Below are 11,294 nucleotides of genomic sequence, written 5' to 3'. Positions count from 1 at the left end.
ACACTAAAATTTTTGCTGTAAGTATACCATATTATCGACAGCGACCTGAGTTCATATCAGTGACGATGCAAATCATATCATTTTGTTACGAGTGTGAAGCTACCATCATATTCATATTCATATTCACTTTCAAAGTTGACCTCTACTCTCAATGTGAATATGATGATAGCTTCACACGTTCATCATCAGATTCGAAGTCTTCCGAATGGGTACAAACAAGCGTTCGGCAAATCACAAATCCTTCATTGGCAGGTTGAAATTATGTGATTGTAGTTACTTTTCACTTGATTAGCGTGGATTTGCATGCTTTCCTCTTATTTTTGCCAGACTATCCAATTTGCACCATGGATTATTGTTGTCATATAAAAAACTAATTTGGATGTTTAGTATGCCTTTCCCATATCTTTGAAAATTAAATATCAATATTTGGGTGTGCAAAAAACCTGTATGAGTAATGTAATAAAATACGGCCTGGCTGGGTGTGTTTTGATTCCCCGCAGTGCTGCTATCTTTGAAACCCTACTTAACACTTACACTGGTGAAATTTACACAAAATAGTATTGTCAAGATCACAATTATCACAATGTGTGTAGTTCCCTTGATCGGGATCGGTCAACGCAATCGATTGTGAAAAATAATGGTCCATGACAACAATAATTCATGGTGCAAATTGGATACTCTGGCAAAAATAACAAGATAATGCAAATCCAGGCAAATCAAGTGAAAAGTAATTACAATCACATGATTTCAACCTGCCAATGAAGGATTTGTGATTTGCCGAACGCATGTTCGTACCCATTCGGAAGTACTTCGAATCTGATGATGAATGTGTAAGCTATCATCATATTCACATTGATCGTAGAGGTCAACTTTTGAAAGTGAAGATGAATATGAATATGATGGTAGCTTCACACTCGTCATTTTGTTTTTAAAAAGAACTACCGACAGACGTCTAAAATTTGATACAATATTATAACTTTTCACCACACTCACTGAAATAGAAAGCACTAATTGCATGGACAAAGGAGTAACTATAATTCGCCAGCTATTAAAACTCGGCTGCGTCCAGCAAAACGGTGGACCTTTCTTTCATTGGCTGCGCTGAGCCCATTAGAGTAGAGAGGAAAAGAAGCTTTCATTACTTTAAATATAAATGTTCTACAAACTTTTCCCCTTCAAGAAACTTACATGTTTTGTGAAATGCCATGGAAATAGACAGCAAAGCACAATTTTCTATTTCGTCACTATCTGGCATCGCATCGCCATCGATGGTAGTCTGCAAGATAAGCATGCAAGAAACGCCATGCGAGCGCCCTCACACATCTCTTGTGAAAAATGATGTAAATCCCGTTCAGAGCAGGCCGGGGAGGGCGCCGCGACATGACGTATTTTACAGTCTATCTGCAGTCTACCATGCAGTCTACCAGTTGTGGAATATCAGGTAAAAGGCTAAGATGTGCCAAGTATTGACAATTTGAGATATCACAGCACTTTCTAGATATCATACCATGCTAACCACTGGAAGAATCGAACAATGAAATCAAACAAACACGGTTTTTTTCAGGCAGTAATTTTAATAAGTGTAACAGTAAAGTTGTACAGGCCTCTTCTTCACCAGTGAATATACAGGATGAACAAATTTAACAGTGAAGAGATAGTGATTTGTAGTCGTTCAGTCGTTCTGGACTGAAGATAACCACTTTGTCACTGTAAATTTATCTTATCCGAGTTGATATCAGAAAATCCACTGAGAAATTTGTGTGACAAATTTGTTTATGGAAGAGCTTGATCGTATTTAGGAAAAAAGAACAATGTCAGCCATATTCTACATGTACAGTATACGTACAAGTTATCTAAACATGAGAGTAAAATAATTGATATAGTACATGTGTATATGATAGTAGTAAAATTTGGTATTAAGTTTGATATCAGTGATATTCATCAGCTTCATCAACTTAGGAGTTAGCCACTTGCCAAACATTGAGATGAACTAAGCAGTTATCGTTAGGCAGGCACGTTGGTTTAGGCATGGTTGGGTCGTCTTCGAATTTACTCGTCCAAGTTTGGCACAAATCATTGAATTCCGAAACACCCCATATTGACTTCTGTATAATTTGACACATTGTGAGGTCGGAATCTCCAGAAGTGTTCTCTCTACAACGACAATACCACTGAAAGTAAAACAAAAATTATCGATGTCAAGAATATTAAATTTCCTGAATTGGATTTCAAGCAAAGTTTGATTAAACAGTTCTTCATTTAGACTAGGATATCCAACATTACCAGAAAAAAAAAGGAATGCCTTCCATAAAGGCAAAACCTGTAGATTTTGGTTTCACATGATAATAATCATCTTTCTACAGGGTGAGGGGTATCTATTTGTCCTAAAAAAACAAGTTGGGAAAAACAGGATTTTTAATGATATACCGGTACCCCACAATTGACAAATTCATGCTACAAAAGTCTCGGAAATTTGAAGCTCGGAAGATATTGCCTAATTACTAAAAATCATTAATTATGCAAATGGATGGTAAGATATAGCTACTACACCAACAAGCCTTATATGGCACGTGAACTGTGCATGTGTTGTGTCCATAGCTGAAGTTTCCGCAGATTTTCAATTTGGTATTTTTCACCCCTAGGCCCCCTAACTAACTCTTTCAAAATACGCCTCAGTTCGAGCATCAATATTTGCGCCAACTAGTGACCTAATCTCACAGACACTTGTGAGCTAATATTTTATTCCAGAATGATAATATTCTATTCTAGGATAATAATATTCTATTCTAGGATGGTCATGATAAAAAACAATGACGTTAGTAGGTATTTGCGAATATTAAAAAATACCGTCACCAGGTATTTGCGAATATTCACAAAAAATACCGTCACTGATGCAATTACCTGCGACGGTATTTTGTGAATATTCGTAAACACCTAATAATGTCATTATTTTGTATTATTATCATCCCAGAATAGAATATCATCATCCTGGAATAGAATATTAGTTCACAAGTGACTGTGTCTAATCTATCGAGGTCCACAATAAACACGTATTAATCAAACAAGGGTTTCTATAAACTTGAACTAACACCTCTAATCAAATCACCATATATTTGGGACTTAGTCCAGAGAGTGAGTTAGTTACGGGTGAACATTACAAGTGGAAAATATGCGGGAAAACTTCAGATATGGAAAATTCTACGTTGTTTTACTGCCTCAAATTACAAATAATTATAATAGTCATACCATTTGTGCGGTACAGAAGTAATCACATTCTTCAAGCGTGCCATAGTTATAACAATCCTTTATGTAACTGTCTGGTACTTCACAGATCGCACAGTAGGCCCCTGAATTAGGTAGAACGAAGTATAGTCAGTTTAGAGATGGTATCGATAGTTCCATGTTAGTTAACATCTAAATTATTTTAGTTTGGGGTGGGGGTGGAGGTTGTTGAACCTTTTTAGTTCTCATCCGACAAAAGAGATTTTTCTTTTAATGGAATCTATTTTATACCCCTAAATATAATTTTTTTTTAAATGTCAAATTTTGTATCGATGTTACAAGATCGTCATATTTGTTCGCGTAAACCACAGGATAATTAACTATTTCCTGTATTCGCGGCATTCTTTTGTACGTGTATTGTTTGTATACAACACAAACACAACGTCGATACATACCGTATAGTCCATGAGCCATACCCTGATTTTTAGCCAAGTGGTACCTAAATGAGGTACCAAATGAAACATAACTTTCCTAAAACCAATTTTTCTGTAGATTTCAAAAATGCTTGGTGGACATATGTGTTTGGTAGCTTTCTAGTAGTAATCTTCATCCAAAGTTACGTAACACATAGTAAAGAAAATCAATAATCTGATGGTGGTTTGGGATGACAATTCAAATTTGAAAAAGTTCATGTAATCCAACATTCATAAAACATTGAAATAATTAAATTAAATTAAATTGTGACTGAGATAACATTGTTTGATATCTTTAAATCTTATAATTTGCATATTAATTACCTCATTTGCATACGATTATCCATACAACAATTTTCTTTTAACACAATGTTATTGGAATTAACATAAATTTTGGCATTTATTCTTTAAACACCGTATTATTTCACATGAGACCCGCTTTTTCGTTTGAGACTCGCATCGGAAATCACCGTCACGAATATTTTACCTGGCCAGTCCAATAAATCTATACAATATAACTCTATTACTGGTTATGCACAAGAAGTTCATAGTGCACTGATCAAGGAAAAGTATACATCGAAAACAGAAAAGTTCCGACCCGGGTCACAGTACCTTGGCCCGGGTCAAATCTTGATATTATAGTTATAACTCTCACTAGTAGCCTATCATTAATCCCCTCTGCCAAACTGAAATAAAGTAACTAAACAGAGGAATAAACATGAAAAGGCACAAACAATCGGCAGTCCCACAGCAGTATAGCTGTCCATCACATCCATCCAATCTGCACCTGTTTCTTGCATACACGCATATTGTGCGGCTGGCTAGATATTGCAAGAAAATAGATAGAATGTTTGAATTATGTAGATACAAAAACTATTGATTTTTAACCGGATGCAGTCTGTGAAATTGTGAAAAAATGCGACCAGGTCGTCAAGCTAGAAGCACTGCCTGAATATTGGAACGTGTGGAATATTTACAGTGGAGACGGAGACGATCACAGCATTTTGTTTTATCTACTGTACTATAGGTATTTCAAATGAGGATCAGTGTTTTTGTAGATCCTGGTCATTTCAGATCTCTGAGCAAGCTTGTAATGTTACAGCCTTAGCCAAGTTGTTAGCTTGATTTGGCGGCATACGCGTCATTGATAGTTTCATCAAATTTAAAGTTATCAACAATTTACACTCGACTTTGAAAGCTCTCATCATATAAAAAAATCTGAAACAGGCATTATCACAAAAACTGGGAAAGAATTGAATCTGGCACAGACACGCTAGTCAAAGCAAAACTAAACAAAACTAAAATACAACGAGATCAAAGTGATCCTAACATTGATATCCTAAACAACCAAAAGATCTCCCAAGTGACTGTGCCAGTGTAGGTGTTTCCGTGTAAACGGTGAAAAATGATCGTCAGTCGGTTTACTATATCTTTTAAACACATAAAAATACATTAAAATGAATATGATATTATTGATTTGTAAACGTTTTATTCGAAAACATCAAAACTAAAACTGAAATACAAGCACAAAAATCTCTCTAGGGACATGTGCAAGTCTAGAGGTTTCCATGTAAACAGAAAAAAACCTATCTATTTTGTTGGTCTATGTCGGTTTATTATATCGTGTAAACACATAAAAACGAATATGATATTGATTTTTAACGTCTTTAGTCAGCAATATTTGACTGACAGGTATAATATCCATTGATTATACAATGTAACAAAGTTTAATGAAAAGAATAGACTTTTCCGATTTGTTGCGTACTGTACCGGTGAGTACCCTGCTGAACCTATCACTGAGCTATCGATTGCTTGATTTTAAGTCGAAGTTAAATTCACAATTTACATTCCCACAGAACTTTGCCATTCACGATTCACGCATTTAATTTCTAAGCATTCACCATTCACGTTCGAAAATAACGATTATTCACCAATAACGCAATATCAGTAATAATATGTCGTAAAATTCCGTACTAGACAAAGAGTAATTCTTATTAGTGTAGGAAATAATCAGAAAAACTACCTAAGTATTAGTGGTAGAGCCAAGGACCTAGAATATAGAGTTGGAATTTTAATCATTGTGCTGTATTTATACATAATATTAAAAAGTCGTATAATTTCCAAAAGCTACTCATTTGGAATGTCCACCAAGCATTTTTGATATTAGAATAGCATTATACATCACTGGTGAAAATATCGTTTGGTACCACGTTTTGGTACTAATCACCCTATCTGGCTCATGGACGTCTATTACACAGTATTACCGTCACAGAGTACAAATACGGAACATTTTAATACGAACATCTAGGTGTGAATATTGTAGTTTGTTTTTAAATGCAATTATTTCGACTACTCTAAACAAACACAGAAGTTGGTGGATTGAGCTAAACCATGGAGGTATAGCTTTATTTTTGTCTATACATTCCCCTTATACCGCCATGGCTTAACCAACAAAATATACGCCATTTCTATCCTGAGTAATAACACTGTAAGAAATTGTTCTCGTTTCACTTATGTGATCGTATTGTGGATCTTTGTGTTTTTACAACACGCCATATAACAGCACTACCCTACTAGTACCCAGTCTAGTACTATTAGATATACTCACCCTCGCAAAGAAGGACCAAAAACAACAGCGCCACCAACGATTTCATTTTGTTGCCGTAAAACTTAATTACGATGTGCCAAATTGTCTGGGGAAAAAGAATTGCATTCAGATTTGTATTTTATATTTATTTCCTTTTCTCAATTTACAGATCAGTTTCTAAAATATGTTTATTCATACAAAACGTCGGACGGAGTTTTGTCAAAAAATACACTCAGATCACCCTACTTTCTACTTTACTCTCGAAATACTGCCGTCGGACACACACGCACGTGCATTATTTTGAATGCACGTATACAGCCACGAGGTATGGACTTCCTTAACAGTAGATAACTTCTGACTTGATTGATTTATAATGAAACTTCCAGGGAAGTTTGAAACCTTAAAGATTGTGTATAGATTTCAGGCTAGTCTCGTTATAAAGTGAATCAGGTTAGCGGACACTGTGGTCTGGAGTGGGACAATCTAACTTCAAGTTAATCTAAAATGGTTTAAATTAGTTTTCTTTTATTCCTACATTTAAGACTAAATTGGTCTAAAGTGATGTCTGGGTTCAGCACCAGGGCTGCACAGCTGTACCAAACTAGTGAGGTAGTGTCGGGGTGGGGTGGTGGTCGTTTTAACACGATGAAACAGTCATATAAAAGGTAGTAGGAATTTGCATGCACACAGAGTGATTGAAAGTAACGAAGCGAAACCTACCTCGGTGAACACGGAACACGATCTTCTTAATCTATCGCCAGGATCTATCGAGAGTTGGAAGTGAATAATCTATGGAAATAGTGAGCCTATTTATCTAATATCGATCTTTTCATCATCATTGGTACGAACTCGTTACATTGAAGTAACAATGAAGGTATGCTATTCAATTCAATACCAATGAACAACATATGGTAAACAGTTACAGCAATAACGACTTGGGTTTGTATTTAACTACTTGTAAAGTACTTATAGATATACCATATGACACTATGAAATAAATTGATGTTATTCAAAATATCAAGGACTTTAATTAAAATATGTGTAAATCAACTGGTTTTCAGCCGAAAATGAAAACAGATGGACCATCACAATATGTTCTTATTCATCATTTACCGTCTTTGTTGGGTACTCGAGTTTGTTCAAAATTTCGGATGGTAAACTGTCACTTATATAAAACGTTTCGGTAGAACATGGTCCTTAATGACACTTCCTCGACAGCGATGACATTTCCAACATTTCAGTCTTGTTGTCTAACTACCCCGTGGTGTACCTTAAGTTTTAAGTAAAGAAAAAACTCACATCCATCCACCAATCAATAACACACACACACACACACACACACACACACACACACACACACACACACACACACACACACACACACATACACACACACACACAGACCACCTACTTACCTACCTACCCACCCACCGCCTTCATCCATCCGTCCATCCATCCGTCCATAATAACATACAAATGTACATCCATCCATCCATCCATCCATCCATCCATCCATCCATCCAACCATACATACATTCATACATACATACATACATACATACATACATACATACATACATACATACATACAGACAGACAGACAGACAGACAGACAGACAGACAGACAGACAGACAGACAGACAGACAGACAGACAGACAGACAGACAGACAGACAGTAAATTTGGAGGAATAAATATTAATTTCTATAATTTTATTAGCAAGCTCTGTAAATGCATATTGTTGCCTATTGATAATTTAATGTGTATAGGAATAACAACAAATAAGTCCTATACGTGTATGTATCTAGTGGGGGCATTATACGTTTGTTGTGTATATGTCACGTGATATGGTGAGTACCTTTGAGTAGATATAAGAGATATATTGAAAATAGTGTATCATTATTCTTTCTGGCAAATTTGAAGAACTTGCCATATGTCTCCTCTAGATTACCTTTACATAATTGACAGTTCTATACAATGCCACAACTCAGCACAGCATACGTATATATATATATATATGTTTTGAAACACTTGATTATCTTGTTGTTTCCAATACCAAACTTGCAAACACGTTAACGCAAGATATGGTTCATAGTCTGGTAGAATTTCGGTCAAGCAAATAGTGTTATAAAAAGAAAGAAGTGTTGATATCCTGAACATAAAATAGATCAATTTCGTGCAGTAATAACATATGCCTGTGGGTCATGTGAGTGCTGTCAAAGGGGAACCGAACAATAAGCATTGTAAGACTTCTCACATTGGCTACCTCAGTAGTGTGCAAAATGCTGTCGTTGGTGGCGCTTTCTCCGTGACGCTAAACCTGAAAAGTATACTATGCGTGAATATGACTCAAGACCTACCATTACATATTCATTGTGCTATGTATTATTTGACCTTAGCTATACCAGATATACCAAAAAAAATTACATATCATTCCAGGTAAATTTAACAATAATTATGTAATTATCTAGTAAATTTGTATCTTAAAATTAAAGTGTATTCAAATTATCCGCATATAATATGTGTGTGGGGTTTTAACATTCTAGCTGTAGTAGACGCTAGGTACCTGCATTTTGCTAATGCCCTGTTATTTTTATCTATATAGTCATTGGAAATTGAGAATATCACGTACATACCGTATAACCAGTGCATATTATAATAATGTAAATACCTGTTTCAATTCATGGACCCATTGGCATCTATTGATAAACTAAATATCGAGGGAAAATATTGTATCTTTGAAAATAAATAAACAGCAATGTACACGGACCTTTTGATTACAAGCAGGCAACTACACGCATACATAATGGTTTCTCTTCTAAAAGATATATATGCATACCACATATACAGTACATTTTACATGCTTAGTAGTAGATACACTTTGAACAACGTTGAAAAGGAACTTTTTCTGGTGCTGATTCAATTTTTCTCATTACCCGAGTACTCTGTAGTGTACATGTAAATAAAGCCTCTAGCTCTACTCAAAGCGGTTTCCTCAACGCCCCGTTCTGTTTGGCGTGCGTTACTTTATCTAATCTTCTCAATATACATCGATTCCGTAGAACTCTTGACTATCGCTCTCTTTATTCTGGAGGTGGACCCCGGTTCAAGTAATAATCCTTTTTTTCGTTGACATACGTTCTCACTCTATTCAACTGCAGAAAAATGTTTCCTTTCAGGAAGACATCAGTAACTGGAGTGATGATCAAACTGATAAATAACTTTATTAGGTATTTCTGTGGGAGAAAAACAGACGACAATCCTAACTTTAACATACAATAATGTAATATATATATATAAACATGTGTTGATTTTTTCAGTCACACAAGTATTCCTATCCCATCATTTAAATTCATGTTTTACTACACTCACTGCTACAGATTGAGTTTACCTATCTACACATATCGATTTTTTTGTTACAAACCCAATAGATTCTACGTTGACAACACAATTTATGTGTTGAGTTAGTATTTGAGTATATTGCTAGTATTTTCACAATACCAATAAAGGTATGTGATTATAAAGCAAGATTATTGGCACATGTTATAGATTTGTTCATGTCTTCACTCGCACATGTTCATGTACATGTACGTGTGTGTGTGTGTGTGTGTGTCTGTGTGTGTGTATGTGTGTGTGTGTGTGTGTATGTATGTATGTATGTATGTATGTATGTATGTATGTATGTATGTATGTATGTATGTATGTATGTATGTATGTATGTATGTATGTATGTATGTGTGTGTGCGTGCGTGCGTGCGTGCGTGCGTGTGTGTGTGTGTGTGCGCGCGTCTGACATGGACAGTTCATCAGTCATTTACTATAAATATTATTATACGTCATAACACTTATTTTTGAGATGTTCTCGTTTCAAAGTTCAACTACGCTTATTATCAAATTTCATGTTAATTACAATCTCCATCACTTTATTTGTACTTCTGCCATCAATATACTTTCTATTCTGTGGGGATACGAGTTCAATGTACAAATAATGTCAAATTAATATATGTAGTTTGTTTTGATGTCTATCAGCGTTCACGAGTCCATTGGGGCGGTTCCATTTCATGTGTGTATGGCTCTAAAGGCAGATGTTTGGATTGTATGCTCCCCAGGGAGTTGAGGAAGTAGAAAGGGCCATTGTTCCACTATAGATCCGTACAAGGGGTAATAATTGTAAAGCGCTTTGTGCACAGAGTGGGAAAGCGCTATATAAAAAAACAACATTATTATTATGTTTCACAATTTCTTGAAATATTTAAAAAACAAAAACAAAAACAAAACACAACAATATAGCGATCGCACCGAAAGTTTCGAATCGGAACAATGGACTTTGCACCGTACCATAACAGTTGATATGCTAGGCAACAATGGACTTTGCACCGTACCATGACAGTTGATATGCTAGGCAACTAATGGTATAATTTACACTGATAATCCCGAATGTTGTAATTATCGTAAATGTAAGTTATTATCTATTATTTACCCAAGATGCAATGGTGATGTTGTAATGGGCCCCCTAGTGTTGGATGAATATATAACCGATGTAATGTGTAGCTGGTGAATATATAACCGATGCCCTATAGATAAATCTACGTACATAGCATTTCATTAACGAAACAGACGTTAGATATTATGGGATATATAGTAGTTGATAAAATGTCTGAAGGATAATGTTCCTGAATTTTACATCATGAAAGTACAGTTACTATATTCGAGAAATATCCTGATCAGTTTTCCACTATTCAACCATACATTCAACTCCAAGATGACGTTAAAATATTTTTTTCATTCTACTTATTTTATCATTAATTCTGAATTCCAAAAAGACAAATTATAGTAATAAAGAAGACTCACCACTAGTTCAAATAAAACCTTGACATAAAGGACGATCGTTATCCAAAGAATGCAGTTAATCAAACCAACAAATAACATCAATACATTTATCGTTGTCATATTTGAAACCCAAGTTATGATGTACTGCATTAATAAGATGTATGGCGAAATGAACAAAAACAT

Source organism: Glandiceps talaboti, chromosome 16 (assembly GCF_964340395.1).
Source record: "Glandiceps talaboti chromosome 16, keGlaTala1.1, whole genome shotgun sequence".
Classification (NCBI taxonomy): Eukaryota; Metazoa; Hemichordata; class Enteropneusta; family Spengelidae; genus Glandiceps; species Glandiceps talaboti.
Note: the sequence above shows the minus strand (reverse complement) of the source record.